The sequence below is a fragment of the Paramisgurnus dabryanus genome, chromosome 5 (assembly GCF_030506205.2).
Source record: "Paramisgurnus dabryanus chromosome 5, PD_genome_1.1, whole genome shotgun sequence".
Taxonomy (NCBI): Eukaryota; Metazoa; Chordata; class Actinopteri; order Cypriniformes; family Cobitidae; genus Paramisgurnus; species Paramisgurnus dabryanus.
The window spans coordinates 42,082,895-42,098,905 of NC_133341.1; the positions used below are offsets into that span (position 1 = coordinate 42,082,895).

The window sequence follows — 16,011 nt, forward strand, 5'->3', positions numbered from 1 at the left end:
CGCCCCCGTTTGTCTAAAATGTGGGGTTTTTCTTTTACCTACAGTCCCCAAATGGCTCAGTAACAACATTAAATAGCCCACTGATGTTTACCCACTTGATGCCCTTGCCCGCCGTGCATCGTTTTCTCGGACGCATCATGTAGCGGTAAAAAAACGTGCGAGGGCCCGCCATTGCTGCTTGCAGCTATATTTTTTATTATAATTTTTTTTTTTTTTTTTTTTTTTTAACACTTTTGGACATTTTGGGGGCCTTAACATACTCGAAAACTCTTGAAAATTGGCACAGACGTCAGAGTCGTCCGTCATCGCAGAAATCCAAAGGCTGGAACACGGGCGTGGCACAGGGGCTCTGTAGCGCCCCCTGTAATGCAAAAAAAAACATTGATGCACAGATCGGGCAAAAATGTACGCACATGTACGAGACTTGGTACGCTTATAGATCTTATCGACCCGAACAACTTTCGCCCTCTAACATTTAAGCTCCGCCCAACAGGAAGTCGGCTATTTTGGATTGTTTAAAAAATGCATGCCTTGAACTTTTATATACTCCTCCCAGGGGATTCATGCGATTGACACCAAACGTGGTGAACATGATGCCGAGACATTGGACTTGCTAAATTGCGAAGGGATTTTTGATATCTCGAACGGTTCCGCCATGGCGAGGCGACAAAGTTGTGGCGAAATCAGAGAAACAGGAAGTGTCTAATATCTAGGGCAAAAAATGTTTTATTGTAATGACACGCGGGGTGTTTGTTCGTCTGAAGATTCCGATCGCATCGATGTGCCTATTGTGACTCCCGGGTATAGCGCCACCACCAGGCGCCAGGAAGTGTGTCAGTCACACAGGTGGATTTTTTTACAGTTCCATGCGATGTTCTTTTAAATACTCCTCCTAGAATGTTTATGCGATTGACACCAAAAGTGGTCAACATGATGACGAGACATTGTAGATGATAAATTGCGAAGGGATTTTTGATATCTCGAACGCTGTTCCCATGGCAACGCATCAAACTTTACTTTTATTTCAGGCATATTTAAGGCTCTTGACGTGCTTAGATTAACCTTAAAGTTGGCACACACATCAGAGTTGTCGGCTGTTAAGTGTGCATATTAAGGTCAGATAAAGGCGTGACTCTTAAGTGGCTCACTAGTGCCCCCGTTTGTCTAAAATGTGGGGTTTCCTTTAGCTACAGTCCCCAAATGGCTCAGTCACAACATTAAATAGCCCACTGATATTTACCCACTTGATGCCCTTGCCCACCGTGCATCGTTTTCTCGGACGCACCGTGTAGCGGTAAAAAAACGTGCGAGGGCCCGCCATTGCTGCTTGCAGCTATATTTTTTCTTGTTTTCAGTAAAAATATCTAAAAAATCTTAAATTAAGATGTTTTTTCTTGATGAGCAAAACGAACCAAGAAAATAAGTCTAGTTTTTAGACCAAAAATATCAAATGTAATTGATTTTGTGCATAAAACAAACAAAAAAAAAATCTGCCAATGAGGTAAAAAAAATCTTGAACATTATCACTTAAATTTTATATTTTTGGTCAAAAAATTTTACTTATTTTCTTGGGTCGTTTTGCTCATCAAGAAAAATGTAGAAATTTTTGATATTTTTACTGAAAACAAGACAAAAATACTATGAACATTTTGTCTTGAAAATAATTTTTTGCAGTGTATAGTTTATAAAGTTTAAAATATGAACTGCAAAAAAATGATTTTCAAAAAAAAAATATTCTTAGTATTCTTAAATTAAGATGCTTTTTCTTGATGAGCAAAACGACCCTAGAAAATAAGTCTAGTTTTTAGACCAAAAATATCAAATTTAATTGATTTTGTGCATATAACAAGCAAAAAAAATCTGCTAATGGGGTAAGAAAAAAATCTTAAAAATTATCACTTAAGTTTCATATTTTTGGCCTAAAAACTAGACTTACTTTCTTGGGTCGTTTTGAGAAAAAGCTTCTTAATTTATGAATTTTTAGATATTTTTACTGAAAACAAGACAAAAATACTAAGAATATTTTTTCTTGAAAATAATTTTTGCAGTGTGGATATTTCTCACAAAATAGCATTGATTAGCCACAGAAGCAGCCCAGTCACACGAAATTACGTACGTAGTCACATGTTTTTTTTTTCTTTTTTGAGATACTGTCACAAATTTCTGCGTTTTTCTGTGATCGTATCATGAATTTCTGTTTATGTGTCATTGTCACGTATTGGTTACTCAACTGTTTTGTCCTATTTTCTTACCATTGCTGTTCAGTTTAGGGGTAGATTTACATAAAGTTACATCCTTACCCAAACCCAACTCTAACCCTAACGCCAGACAACAATGGTTTAAAAATCAGAAAAAAAAAAAAAATCAGAAAAAATAGTATAAACAATTACTTAAAATGACATCCTGACGCAAACCCCAAATCTAACCCTAAACCGAAGCGACAATGATTTGAAAATAGGAAAAAGCAGTTGAGTAACCAATACGTGACAATGGCACATAAACAGAAATTTGTGATACAATCACGAAAAATTGCGAACATTTGTGACAGTTTTACAAAAAGGACTCAAAAAATTACATGACTGTGACTGGGTAGGCAGAAGACCTTTATTAACCCATTGGAGCCGTGTGGATTACCTCTGTGAGGGATGGATGCACTTTTTTGTCCCCTGATCCCTGTTTTCTACCATTATAAAGATTGGAAAAGCAAGTGTTTGTCTAAAAGATGATGGACATGTATCTCAAATTGTTTGATGGTGAGTTAATCATATGATTTCATAAATTGTATTTTGCTGGAGTATCCCTTTAATAATGGAATAAGCTATAAAGGAACTACGATGGAACTTAAAAGCTCTCCAAACAACAAAATATACATCTGGTCAATGTTTTATGCAAGCAAAAAGGTACGTGAGGCTGTTTTATATCGTGGAATAAATAACGAGACTTTTTAAGGATACAGTCTCGAGTACCTTATTGCATTTATAAAATGGTTACAACACAATACAAATATTAAAGCAAAAAATATGTAAAATGTAAAATCACTCCTTCCACTGTTCTTCCACTATCGTAAATAAAACACAGCTATTGACCAATCAGAATCAAGGACTGGAACCAGCCATTTCATAAAGTGATGTATAATGCATTCAAGGCAAAGGTTCAATTTTGTCATCAGCCCTTGGAATCGGACCCAGGACCCTATCAATGCTATGGACATTTATGTGTGCGGTAAATGCATTGATCCAAAGCAACTTAGAGTGCATTCTGAGTATATTTATAAGTCTTTGGGAATTGAATCAAACTCATCCTCGTTGTTCCAGATGGCATGCATTATAAGTCACACTACAGGAAATTACACCCCAACCTTCCCATTAGCCTTCGGTCACCCCTGGAAATACAATATTGTGCAGTTTACTGTGACTAACATACCGAAATCAAATTCTGTTTAGGCTTTTTTGACCTAATGGATCATGACCAAAATGTGGCGTCTGTATAATCAATTTCTTCAATTACCGAAAAAAGCCATTTCTCATCTTTTTAATTGCATCCCTAAAATTTGTTGACATGCAGCCAGTCACCAACCGCAGATCTGTCACCTTTGCTTACATGGAAAATAAATAAGGAGCATAAATGATGTTTTAATGAAGCTCAGCTCTTGCAATCTTGACTTTTATTTAAGACATCTCATTTACTCACACTACTGTGTCTAATAAGGACCTTTGCTCACACCTATTTCCAAATCCCTTTGCCTAACAAATTATGCAGTGCAGAAAGTGCAAATCATTTGCAGAATACATATTATTCTACCCTTGTTTTTGTATCTTACATCATGCAAATAATGCAAAGCTTATCCAATTACCTGGGCGCATGATTGACAGCTGCCACGTTGATAAATGCCAATGTCATGGCGCAAATTAAATAGACAGCCCTTCCCTGACATATAACAGCTTTCTGAATTTACGCTCGCCCTTATAGCTGTCATACTGAGGTCACGGGCCTCGGGTCATGATATACGACTCAATCCGTGGACGGTCCGAGTTTGTGACAGTAAACTGTTTGGCAAACAGGATTTTCATTTGTTTTGCTAATTCAGTTTTACTCCGAGGCTTTTTCCAGCCAAGCTGTCGTTTGAAGTCCATCATAGATTGGATGTAAGTAACATATGGGCCAGCATCCACATCATAAAGACGGTACATCAATCACCGACGGATGGCGCATCTTAATAGCGCAACTGGGTTTTAGGGCAAATTGTGTTTGCTTTCAATGCCTCTTAAAGTTAGAAGATCATTAAAAATATTGTCCTTCCTCCTGAGACACAAACAAAATGAATGTCAAATATTTTAGCATTGTCTGTGCCGTAATTACGGTGAAGGAAGACTTTGAAACTCGCAATCTAAATAAATTATTCAGGAGGCGGTGAACAGGCTTCTTTTATCATGGGTTCGCAGACTTCAAAAAAAGTATAAATATTATTAGGAGCGATTTCGCTGGCTTAATATTCCGCCTTTATGGCACAGCACACCCTCAATACGATTTAACTTCATCTTCCCCACATAAATCAAAAGTGGGGTTACATAGAAAATAGTTTTTCGTGCTCTGCACAGCTTGAAAAACAACAGAGAGAAAATGTCAGAGCTTATCGTAACTAACCCACGGTGGCTTTTACGTGAAACACACTCTCTATAGTGCACATGTACCAAAGAAATCTCAACTATGTGACCTTAGAAAAAGAAATACTGCAAAGGGTACAAGAGAAAATATCAATGTAACTACAGTGGGGTCTGGGATAACATTGGAAAAAATGGGGATTCAATAACAAAATTATACCTGAAAACAAAATGTTTTAAGGTTATGATCAGTAAGAAAATGCTATGATGTAAAATGGATTTAAAAATGGATTGGACCTGTTTAGGGTCAGAGAAAAGGTTGAAGTCTTAAATCTGAGATTTTTAAATCCAATGTAGCACAAGATTTTTAAGTAATGTCGGAACAGCAATGCTCATCAGGTTTTGCATGTTTTATAACGTATGAATAAATAATAAAAATAAAAAAACATTTTATGGTGTTGTGTTACATGTAATCACTGTCGATGTGATCACATGAGAATACGTGTGTAATTTTACGTAAAGGGTGGTAGTACAATTTGCACATTGAAATGTATAATATCGATGTGTTGACAGGACTAAAACATTCATTATTTACGAATAACAACCTTATGGATGTACAAATTTGCATGCATTCCTATTCATAAAAATTCATATTCATATTAATGTTTTCAGTCATATTTCTTTAAAGGGATAGTTCGGCCAAAAACGATATTAAACCCATGATTTACTCACCCCCAAGCTGTCCGAGTTGCATATGTCCATCGTTTTTCAGACAAACACATTTTCGGATATTTTAGAAAATATTTTAGATCTTTCTGTTCATTAAATGTAATGTTACGGGGTCCAGCAATAGTCCACGACCTTCAAGTCCAAAAAAGTGCGTCCATCCTTCACAAATTAAATCCAAACGGCCCCAGGATGATAAACAAAGGTCTTCTGTGGGTAATCCGTGCGGTGTTGTTGTAGAAATATCCATATTTAAAATGTTATTAACGTTATAAACTACCTTCCGGTAGCGCCGCCATCTTGGAGTGATCCGCATTCAGGATGAGAGCTTACGCAGCGTACAGAGTTTCTCTGCTGCTGCTCTGTGCCCCCGCCCTCCGAATTTGTCATACGTCACTAAGAAAAGTGCGTACACTACGCTAATACTCTCTCCTGAGTCTAAGATGGCGGCGCTACCGGAAGGTAGTTTATAACGTTAATAACATTTTAAATATGGATATTTCTACAACAACACCGCACGGATTACCCACAGAAGACCTTTGTTTATCATCCTGGAGCCGTTTGGATTTAATTTGTGAAGGATGGACGCACTTTTTTGGACTTGAAGGTCGTGGACTATTGCTGGACCCCGTAACATTACATTTAATGAACAGAAAGATCTAAAATATTTTCTAAAATATCAGAAAATGTGTTTGTCTGAAAAACGATGGACATATGCAACTCGGACAGCTTGGGGGTGAGTAAATCATGGGTTTAATATCGTTTTTGGCCGAACTATCCCTTTAAGGCAGTTTAATCATTTACCTAACGAAATGTTCATGACTTTCAGAGAATTACATCACATAATGAACAAGACTACACTTTAAAATCTTAAAATAAATAACATTTCTGTAATCGTTTGACAATTTTGTAATATTTTGTTTGTGTGCCATCATGACACAAAAGGCGTTTTCTACTATGCAGTCTTCTATGCAAGAATAAATGCAACAACAAAACATCACAACATAAATTTACAAAAGATGTCAATTTTATTCAGTCGCTGTCATCCACATATTTAAAATTCTTACAAATGGGAGGAACAGATCCAAAAACGTCAAAGCTTGAGTTTATTATGAATATAAATTCAAATATTGTGCCACATTTTACGGTAGTGATACATATCACATGTTGTGTTTCAGTCGATGTACTTTTGAAATTTGAAATGCACGCCTACTTCTATACTATATAGTAGGTGAAAAGCAGTATGCTAGGCGAGTAGTATGTCCGAATTCATAGTATTCGAAAAACAGTAGGTGAAAAGAACCCGGATGACCTACTACTTCCGACAAGATCCCGAAATGTTCATTCAATGCCCCAACATGGTGGATGTAATATGTCTAAATTCATTCATTCTTTCCATATTCATACTATATGAGTAGGTACTTCATCTAATTCGATTGAACACATAAGGCTGACAGACTAGCTGTTTCCACTTTCATTGTCTTTACCATATATGGGGCTTGACGTCGACGCAATGCCCTTGCTCTTAGTGCCTGCATCCAAAATGCTGCATTCCTTCTTTTGTGCACAGTATTCAGTTTGGCAATTACAAGCTGCACTGCTAATAAATTAATAACTCGCCCCATCGTGACTACATTCAGTCCTGTCTCCTTTCTCCAAGCGTGCCTTGTTCGGTTTACAGTTGGATACTAGGTTACCAATACCACCGTCATTCACTCGAACAAGAATGAAGGAAATGCATCTAATTCGCATTTGTTTGAACTCTCGAAAAGATTCGCTTCACGTTTGGATGGAAACCCAGCTAGTGAGACCAGGCTGTTACTGTAATACTGTGTTTCTGGATAGGTAAGTGATAAAGCACTGCATTATCAGTGCAAAAGGTCATGGGTCAAAGTCAATAATGCATACCTTGTAATAAAATATAAGTTGCTTTGCGTAAATGTAGTAATAATAGTAAAATATGCATAAATAATGCATAATTACATGCAACTAACCCTAACCCCTAACCCTACAGTAAGTACATGATGTTAATCATAAAATGTAACCTTAAAATGCGTACAAAGACATACAAAAGATGACTAATTTCTCTAAACTTTAATTATCTTTTATACATCAGACTGGGTCATATAATAATTTATGAACTTACAAACCTGACAAATAACTACATGTAGTACATAAAACAGCTAGAGGATGATTTGCTGTAAGAATCACACCTCAACATCTTTCTTTGGTAGTATGTATTCAGTACCTGTAAGTCTTAGTGAGTCTGGTCGGGTTGATTTGAAATATGATACCTGCGCCACAGTCATAATGCACTATGGTTGTCCCCTCAGTCTTAGTGTCAAAGCATGATAAATGTCCAATATTATCAACTGAGGGGAAAGCAAGGTCTCTGTGTACCACCAACAGCTCTCCAGCAGAGCACTGGGGCTGAATGCAAAAAAGCGCTTGTGTGATATGGGCACAGAAAACTGAGCCAAAGTACTTTAGGTTTAGATTTTAGTAGTAATAAATATTTGACACGGGTTCCATGTTAAATGCATACGAGACACCATTACACATATGCAACCAATACTAAAATATGTTGACTGTTTATTTTAACATACTATTTGTTATTGAAATTTGATGAAAATGCATCTTATATGCATACCATACATTTTTTGCGGGCATACTTCAATACAGCTGCTGTCACCTTCAAAAGCTTTCAAGGAAATAGGAGATGCATAAAAAGGAGCAATGGTGAAAAGAGCCAACGTTGGCACGTAGCCGATTTTGTTAACACACTGGCTTAGTAACTAAAGACAGAATAATAGTAGAAAAGAATGGAGGGAGATTCTTATCCTAACCTGGCCTAATATCCTGTTTCATTGCTTTAATGTGTCATTCAGAAGATAAGATGCCCCAAAACGGACCTGTTGATATCAGTGTCATTTTTCCTATAGCTTTGCTTCAATAAATGCTTTGGCCTGAGTTTCAAGGTAAGGAAAGAACTTGGCTAGGGAATAAAGAAGCAGATGTATTGTGAATACTAAACAGCATAATGGCCATAAACGCGCAATTTCATACTAAAACTCGCTTTTTATGCAAGATTATCCTATGGGATCTTATGAAGGAAACTGCTTGGTGACATCCTGACTGTGTACAAGCACTAATCCATATTGACTGCGCAGGCGATGACAGCTGCAAGGGTCATGGGTCTGGCAATGTAATACTGTTATACCAGTTCCAGTCAAATGAGGATTTAAAAAATCTAGCTTGATGGCAGATACGTACATTACCGGTCAAAATTTTTGACTAAAATGATCTTAACTTCTTGAAAAGCACCCCCACTCTGGCCCAAACCATGACAAAACCTACTTTCACTAAAAGGGTTGTTTTTACTAAACCATTTAGAGTATAAGCATAACTATCATTAGAAAGAAGACATTTTGAGCTTCATTTTCCAGGTTTCAAAATTATTTTAAGATAAAAATTTAAAAAGTTAAAGAGGCTGAAGTACATTGTAATATTTTTTTTTTGCATAACATCTTTTTAATACTAAAAATCTTAATAATAAATATGTGCATGAAACCTAGAAATGCAATGATGCCAAAGCCACAAGTCTAAAGAAGTTGGGTCACGTTTAAGGTCAATATAGGCCCAAAAAAAGTCTTTTTTTTACATGCATACACGTTCGTTCTTATTATTATTTTTCCTTATGTTAGCGTATAAAATGCCATTTCCACACCAGGAAATAAAACTTCACACAAAGATCGTTGGATTTGTTATCTAATTGGCTACACGTTCTGTCTATCAATATTTTTCATGGAGGAACAAGCAAGTCAGATGACGATTTTTGACAGCGCTGTTTGGATATTATGTATTATACTCCCGCCTACTTTTTAAAACAAAGTTTGACCGCTGGTTTGAACGCGAGTGTAATCTCATACACAGTGTTACGACATAAATAGTCCTCAGATTGTATATTATATTATATTACAAGGCGTTCATGTGAAATCTAATGTAAACAAGTTACAATATATCTATATTTCACGGATTATACGCATTTGTGGACAAAAATGGTCATTGGATGTATTCTATAAGACAGTTTTCATGAGTTATTCTCACGTCAGACTGGATTCGACTCGCGAACATAATATCAACACAAAGGTAAGGAGTCCCGTTTATATTTTGCATGTTGTCATCTGGACTTCTGTAACAAAATACTACATTTATGATGCTAGAGCATCTGTAGCTCAAAACAGAGACCATACACTGATGCTAAACCCGTAGACCTTTTAAACGATGTATAGTAATGTTAATATTGTTTATGTTTGTAGACAGTAGGCTATATTGTTAGCAGGGTTAAAAAAAATGACGTCATCCTGCCCTAGAGCTAGTGTGCATCGAGAGGTTAAAAATCTTTTCAGTTGTATGGTTAAATGCTTGAAATTACTGTCGTAGACAAAAATATAGCTGTGCCAAACAGATTAATTTCAGTTATTAGACAACTAAAATTTTATTTTAAAATATTATTTTTGAAATAGATCACTTAGACTGAATATTGAAGGAAAACCAGCCAATAAGAGCCCAGATTACACGTGAACTCCTTTAAGTAAGGGATAATGTAGAGGCAGCCGGTAGTTATTGGGAAATAAGCCCCGACAGTGTGATCAGGACCCGACGCGAAGCGGAGGGTCTTGTATCACAATGAAGGGGCTTATTTCCCAATAACTACCGGCTGCCTCTACATTATCCCGCTTATTACACGGCTACTTGCCACATAAGAAAAAAAACTGGACATGAATATGAATTTGAAACATTTTATTGGCATATTTGTTTTAAATTAACATTTTTATCCTTCCGCGAAACTTTGCACAGATGCATAAAATGATCGTAATACCTTATTAAGATCCTCTGCTTCATACTTGTCTCCATTTTTTCTCTTTTTGCCAGTCTTTGAGAAGTTTTAATGCCCATTCTGTATTTTTTTGTGTGTTGGCTTCGTAGCTGTCATGCTCTATTTTGTCAAGTTCAGTCTCAGTAAGCTCTCTGTGTCTTGTCGTGGTTGTCGAGTGTTTGTCACAAGATGGCGCCAAACAGACAGTAATCTTTATTGATCTTTATTGGCGCGGAGCGATTTTACTCGTGCAAGTAGTCCGGCTATGCGTTATTATTTTGGAGCGGTTATTATTTGAAAAGAACGAACCTGCAAATGTCTCAACTGACCAATCAGAATCAAGCATTCCAGAAAGCCGTGTAATAATATTCTTTAAAAATCATCCAAAAAAAATATTATTAAGGTGAAACTTCAAGGAGCTTCTTGATAACATGTATTTATTTTTAAATGTATTTATTTTTTAATAATTTTTTAAAATTAATTAATTAATGTTTTAATTAATTAATTAATTTTTGATTTAATTTATTTTTCAATAAAGTGCACACACACACACACACACACACACACACACACACACACACACACACACACACAGTCTTTGCATGTCTATTGATCTTGCTCACTAACACAAGTGAATCATCACTTTGGTGCATACTGTTGTCTTAACATAATGTATAGGGACCACAATATTGTTTTTCTACTACAATTAAGCAGGCTGTGAAATGTAACATCATTTTTCAGAAGCGCTGCACTTTAAAATAAAGGTGACCTTACAAACCTTTTGTTTTCTGGCACTCTGAGATGGTGTCTTGAAAAGTTATGTGCCGAAAGAGATTTTGAAGGTCCTACAACTGCATAACGCGGTCACATTGGATTATGTTTGCATCGACACTCCAAAAAGTCATCCAGCTTTTCTTGTAGATATTTGATGCAATGCAAAGTTTTGTCTAACAGTAGCATGATTCATTGTTTTTCACGTTGATGTCCATTACTGAACACTGGCACGAAGAAGCTCCCACAGACGCATTATTATAAATATACGTTATTCGTTATTGTGCAAAAGTCTTTGGCTACAATCCACTTTGTTGGTTTTAATAAAGCTTTAACGACCATCCGTATAAATTGTTCGCTCTTTTTATTAAAACACAAACAGAAAATAAGGGAGTGATCCATGCATTGTAAACACGAAAATAAAGCAGTATTTTCATGACAAGAAAGACTTGGGCATAATTCAGTTCTCTGAAACAAACATCCTCCGTGCCAAACAGCTGAACGTTCATTACCTGTAAAAATGTCAAATAGTGGCCCTACGGCACTCGGTCAAAAAACATTTTTAAATTGACTTTTGTGCCAACTCCTTCACGAAAACTCAGAGATGACTGATTACCCCAAAGATTAAATTACCACACGATCCTGGTGGGAATTTTCTCCTGGGTGGTGCAAAAAAGTTGGCAGTAAAAAACTTGCACCTGTACATGTTAAAATTACATAAAACAATTACTATTTAACTAATACAGTATCTGAACGATCTCAATACAGCAATTATAATAATTCAGCTCTAAAAATGTAATGCTTCTCTAATAAATATCAAAAAAGCACCCGCGTACACCTGGATTTGGCTCCACCTGCTCCCTCCTCCGCAGTGCATGAATAGGCATGTGCTGGAAGTCGACCAAGAAAACATGCACCGTTTCAAATAGCAGTACTGTCCTCCAGAGACGCCCGGATGGCCCATTTCTACCTCAAAGTTAGCCAAGGGGAGTGCACCGGCAGCTGGTAATTACCGTGCATATGGCTCGCCCCCTTAATTAGCACCAGCACTCCAACTTTCTAATGAGTTCCGATTTGATTTCATTCTGTTTGAGAGACAACTTAACAAAAAAAAAAAAAACGTGGCACACAATAGGCTTGGCATGCGCGCGGATGCTTTCGCCGATATGAGAAGTGATGTTGGGACAAATAAAATCCTGATTTGGCAGGGTGATGCAAGACACAAGCAACTCTTCATTTACACCACCGATGCAACTACTTGCATGCACTGCTTTGTGTTATTCAAGCATGAAACAAGTTGAGGAAGTATGCATTCCCAAAGGACACCGCTTGAAGAAATTTGTTTAAAGAGCTGTGATTGTGCAATTTCAGGTTCATTCACATTCATTTGTAAACCATTCCAGCACTTGACAATTCATGCCTACAGATTTATAAACTCGCAGTCTGCAGTATGGCTGGCCGCCATATACAGTAGTAGCTTAAACAATCACATCTATTACATTTTGTTTTGTCTAATCTGAATGGTCTAGAAATTCAGACCGCATGAATCCATCCCAACGGCATTGGTTCGAATCCTGCAAATGCATTTTCTCAATGTGGGCGCATAATTAAAAGTGTCAGAAGGAAACATAAAAATAAGGGAACAGAAGTCGAATAACTTTTCTGTACTGTTCACATTTGCACATTAAAAGCTAAACATCCATGGAATACAACGTTCGCGTTAATAAAGTTCTTTCTCCGTTTCTCACACAATAATTATATTTCAAATTAAAATACTAGCCTTGGTTTATTATAAAGCTTTTCTCCTCTGAAGATTCTCAGAGTAAATACACAATATCTCTTTATTATCTGATAGCAATTCTCACTTTTCTTTTCAGCATGACAGATATTAGGACTACTGCAAGTACAGAGTGGAAAAAGAAAGTTTAGAGAAAGAATAAATGCTGTCCTCAGGAGAAAACCAAGAAAAGCCACTAATACAATACAGGAAAGAACTGCCAAAGAAGCACAAATGACTTTAAAAATTGTTTGCGTTGGTATGTTTCATATATTGCAATATCCCATAGCTTGTGGTGAATTGTGTTTTTTTAAGAAAAGCTATTTTAAATATCTATGTTATATCTTGAACATAATTGTATCTGTTTATTAGCTTACCTTCTAACAGTTTTCTGGTAAGATTTTTATGGTCTTATGATAAAACAGCATATGGTGTGATGTTATATTTAAGCAATATCGCTTGAGTAGGAGTGTGATATAGCTCTATATCATCACAGCTGTGATTAGGCCATAGGCCGAGTGATAAATATTTATTTTATAAAATGTTTAAATATTTTAGGTGTTACCAATTGAAGTATTTTATTATTATTATTATTATTATTTAACATTTTTTCACCTTTAATTTTCACTTAAAGTGAGAAAATGTAAGTTTATAAAGCTTAATTACCAATTGAAGTAATTTTTTAAGTTATTCCAACTTTAACTTTTTACACTATACTGATAAAAATGTATATCTTATAATGCATTGTAAGTTACTTTGGATAGAAGCATCTGTTAAATGCATAGATGTAAATGTAATGAATGCTTTATTAATAATCTATAATAACTTATAATCACCTATTACATTCCTAAAAACGTTATTTTGTATATTTGGTATAACACAATGTGTTCATGTGGTTTATGGTTCAAAAAACACATATAATATTTTTTTTCACAAACCATACATTTTTGTTGCTCCATAAATCCCTGCCTTTCTCAAACGCATTGATTTTGTACAAAGCTCATAGTTCTGAAAAGCACAGTGTTATCCGATTGCCAGCTAATCTGTACGTTGTGATTGGCCTGAATACCTCTGACGTCAAGCTGGAAATGTGACGCTCCTTACCATGTTTTGAAGATTAGCTCACAATGCAATGCTGACAGGAGTTAATATCGACTTCTCTATCTTATCAATACGAGCCGAATCTGATCCAGAAAATGCAGATGACCGAGCTGATCGATCAACTTTGCCAGCATGGCTTGAACCGAACGTAACAGATTGGTAAGGTAAGGATATAAAAATCCTTTTGAGTCGTTTTAGTCATGGTTTGAATAGTTGGTAGTAAATTCTTTGAATATGAAAACATTGACTACTTACAGGCTGTGAGTCAGAATCAGGCAGAATTATGATAATGAGCGTCATGTCCACATCAGCAGGCCCAGGAAGTAAACTGTTGCCTACAATCCGTGTGTTTGTTTTAGTCCAAGAAAACAGATTTAGTTTGGAGACGATAACTCACATCATTGTTTACTTTGGGGTTTGTCCCTTTTGCATATATTTAACATGTACTAATACGCACTTACACACCAAATCAAACATGTAAAACTGTGAATCGGATAATTGGTGCTCTTTAATATGCACTGCATGTTTTTCATAAAGATAAATAATAATGTTAAGAGATCTGCTATCTCACCACCAAAATCCTGCTTATGTACATGGACTGTTATGAATTACAGGAAGGCACGATTCTATTTAAACAGTAATGGTAAAGCACTCATCTGTTTCATTTGTCAGACAACAAAGCAAATTGACAGATCAATAACATGAAAGCCAGTATGAAGTGATGTCATAAAGAAACAATAAAGGCTAAATGACAGAAGGCCCACTATGCCTTTGGCTTTATTCAGTTAAAGCTGGTTTTGTATCTACCAGGCCAGTGCATTAGAGCAAAAAACTAACAATAACACAAAGGATATCATTTCATTGGTCCATTTTGAGTTTGGGAATACATTGCGTCATCTTTGAAAAAAACTCCATGCAATGGATTATCTATGATTGTGAAATGTGGCTGTAAAAATCAGATCATATGACTTTTCTAGACTTTACAACATAACACCGGCCCTTGCGTCTCAGATATATGTTTGATCAAGGCATGACCCCTATTTCATTCCTTCAAAGCCATCTTAATCAAGTCTGCCCTATTAAAATGCATTTTACATCATTACATTCAGTATGGAAAAACAAAACCACCATTGATTGTAACTTAAGTTTACCCTGCGCATGAATGATGCCTGCAGAAATCCTTTCATGTGAAGGTGAAACTATATATAGGCGTTTAATATAGGTCTATATTTCATGGTAAAACAAATAAAAGCTTACCTGTGATGTGCACAAGTTGTGAAGCAGACATGGAAAAAAAGAGAGAAAAACATGGTTAGAGAAACGTCAGATAAAACGATCTATTTGTTAGGCGAAGGCATCTTTTTAAGGCAGGGGATCTCAAATTTTTTCGGCGTCCCTTTGTGAAACTTTATAACACTAAACAAAGTAAAACTTACAATTTTAACTGAACAAAACACATTAAATTACACAATGTATTGCTGTCTGTTAGTACTGAGGTTTAATTATAGAGATGCATTTTATAAAATGTCCTGGCACCATTTTGGGCCCCCAGTCTTCATTGTTTGCCTTGAATCAGGCGCATTGACACAACCCTGCGTAACACCACATTATTCGTATAAACCGAGATGAAAGTTTAAACATTTTTCCTGAAAAAATACACACATATTCCTTAAATCTGACTTTTTTCTTTTCTTAGTCCCAAATTATGAGGCACAGCAGACACTTTCAAACTAAATCTTCAACGCTGAATGTTAACAAAAAAGCCAAACAGTACGTACATGGAGATAAAAACAAGAAGTCCCGAGGACAGAAAACTGCTGTATTGATAAAGCTGAGATGTCAACATTGGTAAAGGTTAGCATCCGTCCTTCAAGTCAGCGAGTGCAATGGAGTGCTTTCATCACAAGAGCGAGGAAAGGGAAAGCTGAGTAACAAAAAACTGAATTAATCTACTACTTAAACCCTTTGCCACACCTTTGACTTGATTGTTGTGTCATAGAGTTGGCAACAAGAACAAATCTACTGTACAGTAAGTGAACGGTTAACACACCTCAAGATCAAAACTAATGCAACCATATGTGTCCATAACCGTCTGTCAATCACAGCTTTGTTCGTTGTGTGCGTTCATGATTTAATATTTTAGCATGGCTGGCATT

At 36.2% G+C, this 16,011-nt stretch overlaps 1 protein-coding gene across 1 annotated transcript in view; it reads right to left on the reverse strand.

Annotated features, from left to right (window-relative positions):
* tmem132e (transmembrane protein 132E) overlaps positions 1–16,011 on the reverse strand; it is a 438,602-nt gene that overhangs the window by 211,931 nt on the left and 210,660 nt on the right. The gene's annotated exons all lie outside the window — the stretch shown is intronic.